The sequence below is a fragment of the Varanus komodoensis genome, unplaced genomic scaffold, assembly GCF_004798865.1.
Source record: "Varanus komodoensis strain SLA01 unplaced genomic scaffold, ASM479886v1 scaffold85, whole genome shotgun sequence".
In the NCBI taxonomy this organism is placed as follows: Eukaryota; Metazoa; Chordata; class Lepidosauria; order Squamata; family Varanidae; genus Varanus; species Varanus komodoensis.
Window position 1 is genome coordinate 1,430,758 of NW_025336543.1, and position 18,049 is coordinate 1,448,806.

The 18,049-nt window shown below is 38.1% G+C and overlaps 1 protein-coding gene across 15 annotated transcripts in view; it reads right to left on the reverse strand.

The window, feature by feature from the left end:
• Positions 1–18,049, reverse strand: part of ERC1 (ELKS/RAB6-interacting/CAST family member 1) — a 212,469-nt gene that overhangs the window by 113,629 nt on the left and 80,791 nt on the right. The gene's annotated exons all lie outside the window — the stretch shown is intronic.

An 18,049-nucleotide genomic window follows, 5' to 3' on the forward strand; every position in this document is an offset into this window, starting at 1 on the left:
TGTGAACTAATTTCCAGAGTATTCATTTTATCTATCAGTAAATTCAGAATTACATTGCAATTCTTTTTACTGATTTACTTCCAGCAGCAACAGACTCTAGTAGCTACTCTGGCTGCCTATTAGTTATTAAGTTAGTTTCAAAGTTTTGTTGAAATTTTGAACAGCCATGGAACCTTGGAGCAACTTGCCGCCATGTTTGATAGGTAAGCTTCCCTGAGAAAAACAGGATCTCGCTGTGATTGCATCTACTTTGTTGAATGCCCTTACCACCTGGGATATGTTTTAGGTGCTAGTTAAAGACCTGTCTTTTCAACCATGCCATCCCTGATTCTGCTGTCCAATTCTGACCTTAAATGGATGGGACTTCTTCAAAACTAAAAGTTAACAGAGATGTTTTGCATTTTCTATTTGTACTACACATACAATAGGAATATGGAGTATGAGAAGTATGAATCAAGGCAAATGGGAACACATAAAGCAGGAAATTGGTTACAGCAGTGGTTAAACACCACAGTACTTGATATGAGCAAACTATAATAGATTGGGATGGGATATTTCAGTCAAACACTAAGTGTTTTACGCTAGAAATGACAAAATCAGAAGAAATGGAATGGTTCTCATACTGATGAAATATATAGCACATGCAAAAAGCAGCTATCATGCAAAGTTTGACTGAATTAAGCTTCATTAAAGTCTTTGCTCCAACAACCATTTTTAATGCAACTGTTCAAAAGGAAATTGAGAATACACCAAAATGAGCCTATGATGCTGATCATCATAGGTTACTAGAATGCAAAAGCAGAATCAAAGCAGGATCAAATGTGTGAGATAATTTGGCCTAAGAGTGAGAAACAAAGCAGAAGAAATCACAGAATTTTGTGACGCCAACATTCTGTTTATCATAAATATATAATTTAGGCAACTGATCAGATAACTGTGTATATGGACAGTACCAGATTTCCAACAGAAAAAAACAAATGGACAATGTAATTGGAAGCAGGAGATGAAAAAGTTGTGTTTGCACTGCCAAAACAAAATCAGGAGCAGATTGCAGTAGTGACTAGGAGCTCTTAATTAAAAAAAAAAAAAAAATCAGATTGAAGCTGAAAAAGGTCATGAATAGAAAGACAGTGCCAAAATAAAAATTTAAAAACATTCCTGAGAAATTTAAAGTTCATATAAAAAAACAGATCTCCAATACTAGAATCAAAAGACTGTGAGCCAGAATAACTGTGGACTGAAACCAGAGATGTTATTAGGGGAAAATGCCAAAATACAATTCCTATGGCTGACAGAGAGAGAGCAAGCACAAAAGCTTAGATGGATGACCGAAGAAACACTCACATTGCTAAGGACAAGTGAGAAGCAAAAGAAAAGGAGTTAAAAAGAGACAGACGGAAATAGGGTCAGAATCCTTTATGCAACTTTTCAGTGAATATCATGTACAGACTAGAAGAACTGCTACAATAACCAGTGCAAAGAAATAGAATAGAACAACAAAGAAGGAAAAACAGGGAACCTCTTCCAGAAGTTCCAAGAAATCAAAGGGAAATTCAAACCTAGGAATGCTGAAAGATGAACAGGGGGACATACTATCTGGACAGGATAAAATAAAGAGAAGGTAGAAAGAATATACAAAATGACTACACAGAAGAGATGAAAAGATGAAGAGGGATACTTTTGAAGGAGAAGGATATTTTAAAAAGGAATCCTATGAGGAGGAAGCTGCCATATCGGAAAGTGAAGTGAAACCCACTCTCAAAGCTCTTGGAGAAAATAAAGTATACAGAGTAGATAGGATACCAACAAAACTATTTCACACTGGACTACTTAACTGGAAACATTCAATATTTTCACTAGTTTTAATTTACTAGCTTGTTTTATTGTTGTACATTATTTATATGTTACTTTATCTTGTGTATTTAATTTTATTATTTTATTTATGTTACCTATCAGTAATTTTATTGTAATGGCCACCTAGAAAGTGTGATGCTAATGCATGGCCTTTAAACAAATTTAATAAATAATAAAAAAATTCCAATCCTCATGAAATGCAATGCAAAGGAGTGAAGCAACTATAGGAATGCTGCCCTATTCCCCATGTAAGCAAAGTGATGCTCAAGGTGTTTTAACAGAGCATTTTACTCTATACAGAGTGAGAAATGCCTGTTGTTCAAGCTGGATTTCAAAAAGGAAGAGATATTCGAGATCATATCGCAAACATACTATTTGAGCATGCCAAAGCATTTCTGTCTATACTACCAAGGTATCCATGGTATCCTTCTGGACAGGCTGGCCTGGTTAGGAGTAGGAGGTTCTGCATGGCTCCACTCCTACCTGGCCGGCCGATTCCAGAATGTGGTGCTGGGGGACTACAGCTCTGCGCTTTGGCAGCTTTGCCATGGGCTTCCGCAGGGCTCTATTTTGTCCCCCATGCTCTTTAACATCTACATGAAACCGTTGGGAGAGGTCATCAGGAGGTTTGGACTGCGGAGTCACCAGTATGCTGATGATATCCAGCTCTACCTCTTGTTTACATCTACTCCAGGTGAGGTGGTGGCTGTACTGAACTGGTGCCTGGCCAAGGTAATGGGCTGGATGAGGGCCAATAAACTGAGCCTCAATCCAGATAAGACAGAAGTCCTGTTGGTGGGCAGATTGAGGTTTCAGGTAAGTGATTTTGACCTTGCCCTGGATGGGGTAGCACTCCCTCTACCCAGAGCTGTCATGGAAAGCCAGGTGGCGGTGACAGTAAGGAGCCCTTTCCTTCAACTTTGGCTAGTCCATCACCTGCGTCCTTACCTGGACTAGCAATGGTGATTCACGCTCTGGTAACCTCCTGGTTGGATTACTGTAACGCGCTCTACGTGGGGCTACCCTCAAAAACGGTCCAGATACTTCAACTGGTACAAAATAGAGCCAGACTGCTGACGGGGACCAGCCATTGTTCTCATATAACGCCAGTCCTCTACCAACTTCACTGGCTTCCAGTTGAAGACCGGGCTCAATTCAAGGTGCTGGTTTTGACCTATAAAGCCCTAAAGGGCTTAGGACCAGGATACCTGAAGAAATATCTCCTTCCATATATGCCATCACGCCCCTTAAGTTCAGCGGGAGAGGCCCTGCTCCAAGAATCCCCCAAAGGAGGTAAAAAGGAGATCTACTTGGAACAGGGCCTTCTCTGCGCTGGCGCCCAGATTATGGAAAATGCTTCCCAGTAAGGTTTGTCTGGTGCCAAGCCTATGCTCTTTTCGGCACCAGGTAAAAACCTTTTTATTCAATCATTATTTTAAAAATTAGTATTTTACTGTTTACAGTTGCTTTATATTTGGTTTTGTTTCTGGGTTTGATAATTTTATTGCATTGTTCTATTGATTGTTTTATGGGGTTGCTTTTAATCATGTAAGCCATCCTGAGACTTGATAGCGAAGGGCGGCATACAAATGTTTTAAATAAATAAATAAATACTTTCTAGACTAAAGCAAAGCCTTGACTGTGAATGATAAGAAGCTATGGATGATTCTGAAAGGAATGGGGATGCGATGAATAACCTGCATTGTGGATAAAAAGCTGTTGTGATGGAATGGTTTCCCATATGAAACATGTCAGACAATAGAGCATTTTATTTCCTTATCCATTCGATCTGTATATAGAATATGTCATAAGGGAAGCTGGATTAGAATCAGAGGAAGCAGGAATTCATCAATAATAAGATACACGGATGGTATGTATTAAAAGGAACTTAGATGACTCCTCATGAATAATGAGGACTTCAGAATAATATTAAGAAAATGAAAATCATGAATACAGAAGAATTATGTAACTTTACTGTCGACAATGATGAACTGAAATTGTGACTTGGCTCAGTCATCAATTCAAATGTTGTCTGCAACTAAGTAAGCAGAAAAGGACTGAATTTTGGGAATGCATCAATGGAGGAACTAGAATGGATCATCAAGTAAAAAGGCATTTCACTAGAGCCCAAGGCCAAGATCATTCAGAATCATACAGTATTCCTGATCAGTATTCCTACTGAAGGGCTTCCTATTTTCCCAGGCTAAAATATTTGCAATGCTAGTAGATTTTACTTTGACTTCTATTAAAATAGTTTGAAAATTTCAACATTTTAAATGCACACTGCTGCATGTTGTGAACTGCCTAGCAAACTAATTTGTGATGTTGAGCGATACAGAAATGCAATAAATAAAAATAAATAATGCCATGATTATATCTGGAGTTAGACTTATATCACAGTTATTCTGGATTGCAAGGCCAGAAATATCCCTGAGTGACAGGCAACAGAGCTTTCTTCTTGCAGACAACTGATAGTGGTCAACTTGCTTCTCAACTGCATCACGTTAGAATGCATTTCTGGCTTATAATAGCATGTTTCTCTAGCCTGACAATGATTTCATTCATATAGATAGCAAGATGTCTCGGAAAAGAGCTGAAGTTGAGCCTTCTCTTTAATATGCCAGATTTCTGTGTGTTTGAATGCTGACCCTCCTTGCCTGGGGAAGTATAAACATTAAATCATTTGAATCCAATTTGTAATCTCAAGTTGCACAATTCAGGCATATTTGCTTTGTCGTCTTATGTTTGTGAGACTGAAACTCAGTTTAGATGATAATTGTCTAAATTTATGAGAATGGGACCCAATTTAGTCTTTGGCATGTCACTTAGATAATCAATTCCCTCTTGATATTACAAACTAAATTAAATTGAACAACCTACTGAAAAAAATCCAAAATTAAAACATCTTCCACCATGAATGTGTCATGGTTAAAAAGAACTCTTAGAGTTGTCGGACATAAAACTGAGCTTCAGCCTCATGTACTAGATGGTATTTCACTTGGAATCCAAGTTTAACATTTAACTATTGAATCAGCACCTTATTCTGTATATACGAATTATTACAAAATTAGAAAAGCAACTGGTTAAAAAAACAATGTGTTTTATAGAAAATCCAACTCTCAGAAAATGATGAACGAATCTGGGATACACTTGTGAAGAATGCACAAAAACAATTCTAGGTGCAGTGTCCAACACTGCTAATGTGTTCCTGCTATTTTTCTTGAGCTAGCTATTTGCTCTTTTCTGACCAATGCAGGTTCTTTTAGCTCCCTGCTGAACTGCTGGTAAGTTCCATTTGTGCACAGGAAGTACTGGATAGTGCTCTTCATCTGTGGTCTTCATTGTGGTGGCTGTAGATACTTCCCATGGCATCAAGCAGCCCCCCCATACCCCTCCTGATTTTCTATATCTATTCTTTTGAATTTTAAAAAATGTAAAAGCTCTTTAATGATAAAAATCATTTTAAAAACATGAGATCTTAAACCTAAACCAAACAAACTTTTGTGAAATTGTTTCTGTGCAAAACAAATATAGTGATTTCTGGTACTATTGAATTATAGAGTAGTTTAAAATAAAAAATGTATATATTCACTGAAAACAATGACATTAAGAGTCTTCTGCTGCCTCAGACAGCTTAGATTATATATGGAAGCCATACATTGCTTTACAGAACAAAAATAAAGCCAAAGTACTGGCCATGAAAGAAATATCACATGCCCAAGGTAATACTTATAAAGACCAGTTAGGAAGAACAGCTCATTTTCTGTGTTATGTATTCTGCAGTAAGATTAATACATCATTACAGAACTATGGGTGAAAGGTGAAAGAAAAAAGCGTGTAAGTTCTTCATGAACAGAACTACTGACAGAACTTGCATGGTAAATTTCAGAACTCTTCACAATCCACTCAAAGATGAATCTTAAAAGAAAAAAGAATTACCTCTGATCCGAGACATGCACATGCCTTCAAACTAAACAGCTATCTGTGTAAGCAAGTCCCAGCATTACATCACATGCTAGCACAGCTATAGCAGAAGAGGAAGCAATAAACTAGTGACTGAACTATACTGCTTCAAACTACAGATGAGGATGACTGGAAGCTCTTTTACACCAGCACCCTCCAAATTATCTATACAGAAAATCAGAGTTGATACAGAAGAGTTCTAGCCTAATTTTCTTCCTCACATGATAATCTTCTATATGCGCAAGAATCTTTTCCATAGGGAAGCACTGCAACTCTGAAGTAGCCTTCCCTCCCACACACCTTGTTTGAAATTAGAGTCAAGTCATGATCTGAACATCATCTATTATCTGGATGAGGCCATATACTGATGAGGGTTGGCTCAATTCTCATTGGCTTCTGCTGAATTCCATGGCTAAAATGAGCTGTGACAAGGCTGGGGGAAGGAGGGAGGAAGCAAAGTATCTTCACACTGAATATACCAGAATTACTAAGGTCACCTTTATTTTTTACTGTATAAGTGAATGTCTGTCATTCATCAGCTGAACAAAATAAAGCTTCTGGGATTTTAAAAAAAACCTGATAATAATCCTGTTAAACCCTAAGATATTGGAACAAAACGTGGAATACATATTCAGGTCATAATTTTATATTTCTATATTTCAAGTAAATTTTCATGCAGGTTTATTTTAAAAATCAGTTGCAGAGTAATGCTGAAATAGAATGAAACTGATTTATGAGCGAACACATGTAAAAGTGACAAGAAAAAGAGACAGTCTGTTTTCCCTACCAACCTATTATTCCAGGAAAAACAATTATCATGCATAAAGCACTAGCAAATAAAAGCTGGTATTTTTGACAAGCATATTAACTCCACACTTCAAATTCACTCCCAGAGTATTTGCAAGGAAAGCAGTACAGATACAACACACACCTCAGTGAAATGTCCATGTTATTGGCATTTTTGTTTCAACCTCAATTCTTAACTAGACTGTGACACTCAATTTCAAGAGAGGCAGGAGGGTAAAATAGGCAAACCAGAGATTGCTATGACATCAGAAGTTTTTCCAAATATTCATTTATTTTAGTATTGTCTTTGGGAGATAAAATTGATGCTTTCAGCATTCCTCCCCACAAAATAGGGCCCGGGAACAGGAGGCAGGGAAACTGTCCCAGTCTGAATGTAGTTTCAGGAGTGGAGAAATTTCCTTCTCCAATGCTTGAAACCCCGTTTTGGATGCACACTTTAACATAGTGGGTGTTTTGAGAGTCCCTCAAAAGAAAGAGTCCCTCCTTGTAGAATCACTCAAGGTGAAATAGCCAAAGCTGAGACAGAAGACTCAGATGCATCCACCTTCTTAACTGGGAATGGTCATATCAGCAGGAAAGATAATCAAGATAATCACCTTTCAAGTCTATGGCTAATGGGGTGGAACAGAAGTCCAATTAAGGAATGAATGTTTCAGCATCATGCTGGAGAAGAAATTGAAAACTTTTATGTAAACATCCAAGGGGGGAGTGATAACACACCAAAACAAGACCTGCTGATAATCATAACTGACTGTATACATGGACATCACAAGATGCCCAACAGAGAAATCCAAAAATGGAAACAGGAAACAGAAAATCTCTTGTGCTGCCCAAAGAAAGACTGAGTAGATTGCAGTAGTGACCAGGAGATCTTAATATCAAAAATCAGAGTAAAGCTTAAAAAGGTACCTAACAGAAGCATGGTGCAAAATTACAATTTTAAAAATTCCTGAGGAATTTAAACTCCATACAAAGAACAAATTTGCAATACTAAAATCAAATGACCGTGAGCCAGAACAATGGTGGATAGAAACCAGAGCCAGTATGAAGGAAGAATGTCAAAATATAATTCCTGTGGTGAAAAATAAGAGAAAGCCTAGATGAATGACAGAAGAAACACTCACAATTGCTATGCACAGGTAATGAAAGGAAGGGCGACATAAAGGGTGACATTCAGAATCCTGAATGAAGATTCAGAGAAAAAAAGAAATATTATGATGGCCATTGCAAAGAAATAGAACAAGAGAGGAAAAACAAGATTCCTCTTCCAAAGGATCCAAAAAATCAAATGGAAATTTAAAATTAAATTAGTAATGCAGAAATACCAAGAGTGAAACATACTGTGCAACCAGGGTAAACTGAAAAAAGTAGAACAGTATACAGAAAAACTGTACAGAAGAGACAGAAGTATGACAGACTCCTTCAAAGAGGACACCTAAGAGGAAAAGCCTGCAATATTAGAAAGTGAAGGGACAGTTGCTCTGAAAGTACTTGGAAAGAATGAAGCACCCAAAGCAGAAAAGTCCCAGTAAAACTATTCCAAATTGCAGACTAAATTTGGCTAAATCCTAACAAGAATATGCCAACCAATATGGAAACAAAACAATGGCACAAAGACTAGAAGGGTTCATTATACATTCCGATCTCCAAGAAGATGGAGAAGCCAAGGAGTGCAGCAACCATAGGCCTATGGCACAAATACCCATGCAAGCAGTGATAGCTCAAGATGTTGCAACAAAGAATTTTATAAGGAGTTAGAAACTCCTCATGTTCAAGCTGGATTCAGAAAATGAACAGGTACTCAAGATGCTTGCTACTGTCGTTCACCAAATAATTTCAGAAGAAGATAATTTTATGCTTTATAAAGTGTAGCAAGGCCTTTGGCTGTGTGTATCATGATAAGCTAAAAGAAATGGGGTGCCTCAACCCTTGATTGTCCCTATGCATAACCTGTTTCATGGATAAGAAGCTACTGTCAGGACAGAATGTGGAGAAACAGAATGATTTCCTTTAGAGAGAGGGGTCATAAAAGGGTGCATTTTATATTTGATCAATATGTACACAGACAATAAGAAAAGCTGGGTTAGGATCAGAGGAAGCAGGAGTGAAAATTGGCAGAAGACAGATCAATACCTTTGTTCTGAGAGTGTTTGCAGACTTCCTTTCAGCTCAGCTGGCTTTCCAAGAAAGGGCCAGGCATACAAGAAAGTTAAAAAAATGCTAGAGGGATGGATTCCATGGAGCTTCACTATATCCCTACCAGAAAAGATCACCAAGTATAAGGACATCTCACTGGAGAACAAGGCCAAGGTTATTCACACTGTTATATTCCTGATCACTATGCATGGGTGAGAAAAGCTGGAGAGTAAACAAAGCTGACAGGGAATCAATGGATGCTCTTGAAACATGGTGCTGAAAGACAGCTGTATGAATATGCTGAACTGAAGAAAGATGAACAAATGGGTCCTTGATCAAATCAAGCCAGAACTTGCTCTGGAAGCAAAAATGACAAAACCACCTTACCATTCTACTTTGTGCACTGCGTGAGACAGCAAGATTCAAGGAGAAGACAACAATGCTAAGGGATGCTGAAGGCAGAAGAGGAAGACCAAATATGAGATAGTTCAGTTCCGTAATGGATCTCACAGCTTTGAGTGTACATGACCTGAGCAGGGTCAACAAGGTCAGGCATTTTGGAGGGCATTCATTCACAGGATTACCATAAGACAACTTGATAAGATCAGAAATGTTTGAAGGCTAGAACTGGACAGAGGAAACTGGAAATGTGGAGAGCTGTTTGATCTCTGTAGAGAAAAAACATTACAACCAATATAAGATGAACAAAACTAATGAAAACTAATTAAAATGCTACTTAAACAAGGTAACAATTAAAATACCATTGAAATAAAAAGGTTTTCACCTGGTGCCCAAAAGAATGTAAAGAAGGCACCATGCATACCTCTCAGGGGAGCTCATTCCACAGTCGGGGTGCCACTGCAGAAAAGGCCCTTCTTTGCGTTACCACCCTCCTTGGAGGAGGTTTCTTCAGAAGGGCTTCAGATGCAGATCAAAAGTGCTGGGTAGGTTCATACAGGAAAAGGGGCTCCTTTAGATATCCTGGACTACTTACAAGAACAAGTTACTTTAGGGCTGCTTTTCTTAAACCATGGTCTACAGACCACTGGTAATGGCAGCCTTTGGTAATTTTTAGAAATTAGGTCAGAAATAACATAGGTGGACATAAATAGCCATTAACATTTTCATTTCAATTTTAAAATGGTTGTGCTCTTTACCAGTAAAAGCAGCTATGGTGGGAATATCAGAGGATATAGTTATTCTCCAACCAAAAGATGACCAGTGTTAAGGAAAAGGAAAAGTGTTCCTTGGTAGAGAGTAAGGCTATGTCATTTGTATGCACTCAGTGTATTAAATATGCTTTATAGGAAGCATTATTCAGGATACTTTTTATATTAAGCAGCAATCTACAGACCACATTAAAAGTTTTGGTGTCCACAATGCTGACATTTTACCTCAATTATAGAAATCTGTGGTTTATATGAGGCCATTTAGCTTGTATATGCTACCATCATGAGAATCAGTTCCTGAGAAGAAGCTTTCTAAATGACCCTCCCCACAATATGGCAAAGAAAAAGCACACCAGAACACTCCCTTACAATATAACACAATTTAAGAAATGCCGTTTTGAGATAAGAGGGAATTTAAAAGCTGTTAGCCAAAGAATGACTGTTCAGCTATGTACAACAACATTAGACATGTGAATATCCTTTGATTAGATATTCTTTTGACCTTGTTTGCTTCAGCAGATGACCCAGAAAAGATTAGGACCTGTCTGCATCCCATCTGTTCTGTTGACAGCTAACTAAAGAGTCTTCTTGACATTTAAGATGCTGAAGACTGTTCTCTTTGCAAGTATGCCATCTATGGAAGAAGTCTGGAAGTGTAATGTCAGTCTTCTATTATACTTTTCTCCTAGCTTAGCAGATCCTTACATGGCTAGTGAATCAATTTATTCCCGTGTTTCTATTTCAGTATGTAGTACCAAGTTTACAGTAAGAGATCACTAATGCTAACTCTTTAAAAAGTTAAAGGTGGAAAAGGTCACCTTGGTAAATGTGACAGAAAGGTCAGACAAAGACTAAACATCTGGTTCAATTTACAGGATCCACAATCTCTCATTATTTTTTCAACAGTTTCTGTTGCCCATTTGATTCTTGTTTATCATCTTACATCTTTATACAAATGTTAATAGTGATGTTAACCCAGCAAGACCCCTGTATCCACTGGTACTGCGTTTTCATTTAACTGTGGTCGACCTCACTCCAAATGAGAAGTCATAAAGTGCTTCCTTTAATTGAAAATTCTATTAAGGAAAGAAAAAAAAATCCTATGCTGTGGTTGTTAGGATGCATGGTAAGAATGAAACTTCTATTTATGAAATGGTGAAAAAAGAAATTTTTATGTACAGTATATAGTGTCCACTATTATCCACATTTTCAGGCATCTGCTGAGGGGCTTGGAACCTGTCTAGCAGATAAGGAGGTCCTGCTGTATTGCTCAGTTCAGGCATTTAATGCACCTACTACTAGCCTCTTTCAATTAAACAATGATCACTTGTATCCCAATATGATAGAATAAAACAATGATATAGGTATGGGACTGAAGGTGGCGCAGTGGTTTAAACCACTGTGCTGCTGGGCTGGTTGATCAAAAGGTTGCCGGTTCGAATCTGCACAATGGGGTGAGTTCCTGTTGCTCCGTCCCAGCTCCTGCCAACGTTGCAGTTCAAAAGCATGCAAATGCAAGTAGATAAAAAGGTACCACTTCGGAGCGTTCCGTGCACCTCGGAGTTAAGTCATGCCGGCCACATGACCACAGAGACTGTCTACAGACAAACGCTGGCTCCCTCGGCTAGGAAACAGAGATGAGCACTGCCCCCTAGAGTCAGGCATGACTGGACTTAACGTCAAGGGGAAACCTTTACCTTTACCTTTACAGATATTCCAGTAGACCTTTACATAAAAAAGGACATAATTGGACCTTTTGAATAGTTGTCACACTCTTCGGTGAGATAATGGTGGTAAAGAGCGTAGGTACCGAAAGACTGCAAGGGCAATAGATACCAGAGAGGGACTGTATTTTTATACAATACATTAAAAGGATGCACATATTGAAAAGTTAATATATACCCACTTTGGTCCTGAAATATAATATGCAACATGTCTAAATGTCTTTCTTTACTCTGTACTCAGAAGAAACACAAGACCAAGCAAAGCTGTGATTTCACAGCATGCATGGATGATAAAAAGATGCATAGTCACCTCACACTTGGAGACAGAATCAGTTCTACAGCAACTGATAAGGTATCAACATGTGAAGGAGTTCTTTAATGACGGAGAGAACTCAGCTGAGTGGCCTGAAGGTCTTCCATGTGAATAAGAAGCTCCTCCTCAAATAATAAAAGCTTACTCTGACGCTATACTTATGGAAGATTCTATTTCCTCTTCCTAAATCTTTTGGAAAGAAAGTGCTATCTTTATGTCAAGCTGGTCTTTTTAAAAGTTATTTTTTAATCCTACTATGTAAATAAAAAGCAAATCCACTTTGCAATGTTAGTCAAACAGTAGATTAATTTCCCATCTCTCTTGATATACCTCAGACACAATCCAAAAGCTAAAAAGCCACTATGCCTTTAACGGGACTTAATAAACCACTGCTAAAATGAATGCTATTAAGTTCAAATAGTCAATTAGGAGTTCTCTTCTGAGCTTTTTCCACAAGTTCTTGTCATTTTCACATACTGCTCTTCACTTTTTATGGCATTTATAAAACAAGTTAACCAGTGCCAATGAAAATAGTGTTTGTTGTTCTAAAAGTCATGAAAATATAACTAGCCTGTTATATGTGTGCCAGCAAGAAGCCCCAGACGGGTTTTCAGAAAGGGGTGGGTAAATTTTATTTCCTGAAAACAGGAAATCTAGGTTTTTAAAACAAATTTTATGTATAGATAAGTATAGAGAAAGGGAATGGGAAATAGAAATGAAAATAGAGAGAGGTAGATAAAAGTCAACTTTGTACCCCAACCTTACAATAGGTCTCAAGAGCATTCAAAGATTTAGGTCAGACCTAGAAGGAGATTCATTCCTGGCTGCTATTCTATTCAGTTACTGTCTTTATTAATGCAAGAAATTCATTACTATCATCTTCTAAACTCACTAAATCTTTTGTGTCTTCATATTCAGACCCTACAAGCTTTAGTAGGGATAGCTATCTCCGTCTAGCACTGTTTCATTTCCCTGTTGAGCTCTACATCTCCCTAGCTCATAGTTCCTACACAAAATTCCTTCACATGTTTTTTTCATTTGTGTCACAATTAGGAATGTGCAACCCCACACTCAGAACAGCCATGTGGATCAGAACAAAGGTCCACCTAGTTTAGCATTGTATTCAACGAACCAGTTGCCTTCAGGAAACCCACAGGCAGGAAATAAATGCAGCAGCACTCTACTTTCCATGTTCTCCATTAATTGGTATGCACTGGCATAATTCCTGATACCAAGGTACATCCAGACTAGTAGCCATAGACAGCGTTATGCTTCCTGAATTTGTCAAATTCCTTTTAAAGCCATGCAGACTGGTGGATTTCGTTTCTACTAGTGGAAATGAATTCCATAGTTTTATGATTATACACTAGGTGAAGAAATACACCCTGTCTTTAATGTTCTACCAATCAGCTTCATGGGATGATCCAGGGTTCTAGTGCTATGTGAAAGGGGGAAACAAGGCTCCCTATCCACTTTCTCCAGCCCTTCCATACACATTTTCCTTTCAGAGAATCTAGACTTTAGTTACAAAACCCTAAGTCTTTACTGTTCATCACATCTCCACATCCTCAGACATTAATATCATTTTCTGGGAAGACAAGTCTTTTGAATAAACATGGGATATATGTATGTGTGGCTTATTTTAAAAAGCTACTGTAAATACTTTTCAACTCTCATATTAGGAAATCCAGTTTTAGAGTAAGAAATTGAAGAATGAAAGCCAATATGGAAACAAATACTAATTGAATGGGATACCTGCAACAGTGAAGACACAGTAGCCGAACAAATGGTTTCACATATTGAGTATTCCATAAAAAACAATACTAGCAAGAAGTATCAAGCTGTGAAGGATCACCAAGGGATAAGCAAAGGCAAGTCCCTGGTAAAATCCTGTTCTGTTTGAGGGTAGAAGTTTCCCAGAAGGCAAAACCTCAAACCAGTATTCAGGATGGATAAGCAATCTAGCAGTGAGAAATTGCAAACAAAAACTGTATAGGAATTGGCAAACTGCTATCAGAAGCAAAGAAATAAGCTAGGTTTAATTTCTTCCAACACACAAAATAAGTGGAAATGTGGTGTTTTCAATGCTAAACAAAGTGGAAAAGATTGCATGTCCACTCTAACAAGAATTTGAATTATTATGCAGGGTAAGCATAGTAGTACACCAGGCAATAAATTCCATCTCTGTCTATACAAAGACAGCTATGTGACAATATGGTATTTAAAAGCAGTACATCTGAATGTGAGAATGAATCTTCCTTCTCTTTTCTCCTCCTATATTCTTTATTTACTTATTTTATACTGTTAATTTTAATTTTATATTATTGTATCTCAGTGCATTTTTTGTATTTTTGTATTTAGTGGTAATTTATTATGTTCTATTGTATTTCAATGTATCTTATTGTGTTGTAAGCCGCCCCGAGGCTTCGGCAAGGGGCGGCATAGAAATATAATAATAATAATCATCATCATCATCATCCTTATATCTAAATACTCTTATTAGTAACTGGTCCTACTTATAGTTGGGAGACTATCTAAGTAACCTCTAATGAAAACTGGCTCAAAAGTTTCAAAACAGCCAAGTCCTTCAGCTAGGAATCTGTTGGATTCCATCCCCAATACTGATTCCTCCAGTGTAGGAAGTCCTATCCATCAGTTTTGAAGCTTCTGCTTGAGAAATAATCATTAGCCTACTGTTCAATGTTAAATAACTGCTTGATGAAGCAGTTGATGAAAGCTGCACTTTTCATTTACTCACAGATAAACTGCTTCACAGAGATATTTAAAGACAGAAAGATATGCATGTTTTATGCACAGTACTCTCAACTTTATTTTTAAAACCTGAGTTCAGGTTTGAATTCCTATACATATATACAGCCTCAAACATCAGTGTTACAAGACAGACACAAGAAAAGACATTTGCCTTGAAATGTAAACCAGTTTAAGGATAGAACAACACATATTTGAAGCTGTTGTCTTAAAATCTATTATTAACACCTCCACAGTATCTGTATACATGTATTTGCTTAATTGCCAGAATATACATATTCTAATGAGTATATCCTAAGAGCATGTGCCATAATAATAAAGATAAGGAATTTGGGATTGATCAATCCTACTGACTTCCAGTCAAAAGAAACACAGGAGAACTATACAAGAAAGAGCTTAACGTCCCTTATAATGACGATGGGGTGGTCACTGACCTTGAGCCAGACATCCTGGAATATGAAGTCAAATGGGCCTTAAGAAGTCTGAGAAACAACAAAGCTAGTGGAGGTGATGGTATTCCAGTTGAGCTATTCAAAATCCTAAAAGACGATGCAGTAAAAGTGCTACATTCAATATGCCAGCAAACTTAGAAAACTCAACAGTGGCCACAGGATTGGAAAAGGTCAGTTTACATTCCTATCCCAAAAAAGGGCAATGCCAAAGAATGCTCAAACTACCACACCATTGCACTCATTTCACATGCTAGCAAAGTTATGCTCAAAATCCTACAAGCTAGGCTCCAGCAGTATGTGGACCGAGAACTCCCAGAAGTACAGGCAGGATTTCAAAGAGGGAGAGGAACTAGAGATCAAATTGCCAACATACGCTAGATCATGGAGAAAGCTAGGGAGCTCAAGAAAAACATCTACTTCTGCCTCATTGACTATTCTAAAGCCTTTGATTGTGTGGATCACAACAAATTGTGGCAAGTTCTTAAAGAGATGGGAGTCCCAGACCATCTTATTTGTCTCTTGAGAAACCGGTATGCAGGTCAAGAAGCAACAGTGAGAACTGGACACAGAACCACTGATTGGTTCAAAATTGAGAAAGGAGTTTGGCAAGACTGTATACTGTTACCCTGCCTATTTAACTTATATGCAGAGCACATCATGAGAAAGGCGGGGCTAGATGAATAACCAGTTGGAATTAAGATTGCTGGGAGAAATATCAACAACCTCAGATATGCAGATGATACCACTCTAACGGCAGAGAGTGAAAAGGAACTAAAGAGTCTCTTGATCCAGGTGAAGGAGGAGAGCACAAAAGTTGGCTTGAAACTCAACATTAAGAAAACTAAGATCATGGCATCCGGGCCTTTCACTTCCTGGCAAATAGATGGGGAAGAAATGGAGGTAGTGACAGATTTTATTTTCCTGGACTCCAAGATCACTGCAGACAGGGACTGCAGCCAAGAAATTAAAAGACGCTTGCTCCTGGGCAGGAAAGCTATGGCAAATCTAGACAGCATACTAAAAAGCAGACATCACCCTGCTGACAAGTGCGTATACTCAAGGCTATGGTTTTCCCAGTTGTAATGTATGGCTGGGAAAGTTGGACCATAAGGAAGGCTGAGCGCCAAAGAATTGAGTCCTTTGAATTGTGGTGCTGGGGAAGACTCCTGCGAGTCCCTTGGACTGCAAGGCGATCCAACCGGTCAGTCCTAGAGGAGATCAACCCTGACTGCTCTTTAGAAGGCCAGATACTGAAGATGAAACTCAATACTCTGGCCACCTAATGAGAAGGAAGGACTTCCTGGAGAAGACCCTGATGCTGGGAACAATAGATGGAAAAAGAAGAAGGGGACGGCAGAGAATGAGGTGGCGGGATGGAGTCACTGAAGCAGTCTGCATGAGCTTAAGTGGACTCCGAGGGATGGTGGAGGACAGGAAGGCCTGGAGGAATGTTGTCGGACACCACGACTAACAACAACAACAACCCTCAAACAGTTCCCACCATCAGCATATGTATGATGCAAAAAACCAGGTACCTGTAGGGGAAATTTCCCTTTCTCACAGGGAAATTAAGCCATGGAGGGCTGTTAGGTCATGTGAGTCAAGTCACTGTCTTTAAAATTTCCTTGTTAAAATGTAGTGATGGAAATAGTCTCAAGTTGTACTTAAACCTAGAGCTTGGTTCATTATAGTTGCCTTTTTATGTCAGGAAGCAAGTATCTCTTTCTCTCCTTACACAGGAGACAATGTAGGCTCATGCAAGGGATTACCTTATTAACATACATATTCTTCCTAAAGTGCCTTCTACAAAATATGGACATCCTTGGAAATAATTTCCAATTCTACTTTTTAATGATGTACTTCTTATAATTCATACTTTAGAAGCTCTTAAGTGTCATTTAGAATCTGCCAGTCTGTTTAGAATCACTCTCATCAGGAAGGACATAACAAGGAAGATAAAGGAAGAAAGAAGAATTATGAAGCTGAATTTCAGAATATTGGAGGAACAAGTGTAGCAGATGGAGACAAGGAGGAGCTTCTCATCAAATTACAAGATGGGAAGAATGTACAGAAATGTAAATAAAGGGAAGCATAAATACCCAATCTTTATGAGGATTTTTTGGTACAATCATACTTATATGGCAAGTAAGCTGCAAGGATGTTATTTCATTACAAACTCAACATGTGCAGATATTAGTGTTGAAATGAGGTTATTTTTACAATATGAAGTTGCAGAGCAACAAAATATTTACAAAGGACTTTAGCGTTAAAACAATATTTGGTTCTTCAAAGGTCAATTCAGCAGATATTAAGATATTAAATTATATTCTAGTCCAACTACATGCATTTTCTAAGAAGAAACTGCAATCTTTTGTCTATAGGGAAAAAAGTTGGGCATTTTTCTCTAGAGAACAGATATGACTTTTTCAATTACAGCTTTTATACCATTTCCTTTATAGACAAACAGGCACATGTACACACATATGCACACAAAACTCCCTGACAATTATGCCATTTCATTGCAAGATTCTGGCACATGCCCTTAGGGTAAACACATGTTCAGTATTGCTTATGTCTAGCTGGTGAAATGTGATAAGATCCCTTTCCTGCTGGCTTCTTACCCAATCTGAAATTAAAGCACTGCTTTGCTTGGATTTAAAAAAACAAAATCTTTTATGGTCTTTTGCTCCAGAGTATTTCAGACCTGAATGGAAACATACCTGGCTAAGCAGAACACTGGGATTTGCCAGCCCTGTCTTCCATTTTTCACCATCTTACCCCATATGGCATTAATAAAGCCACATGCTGAATTTTCTGGGGCTCTATGGCACACACAGGATATGAATTACAGTAACAATGTGT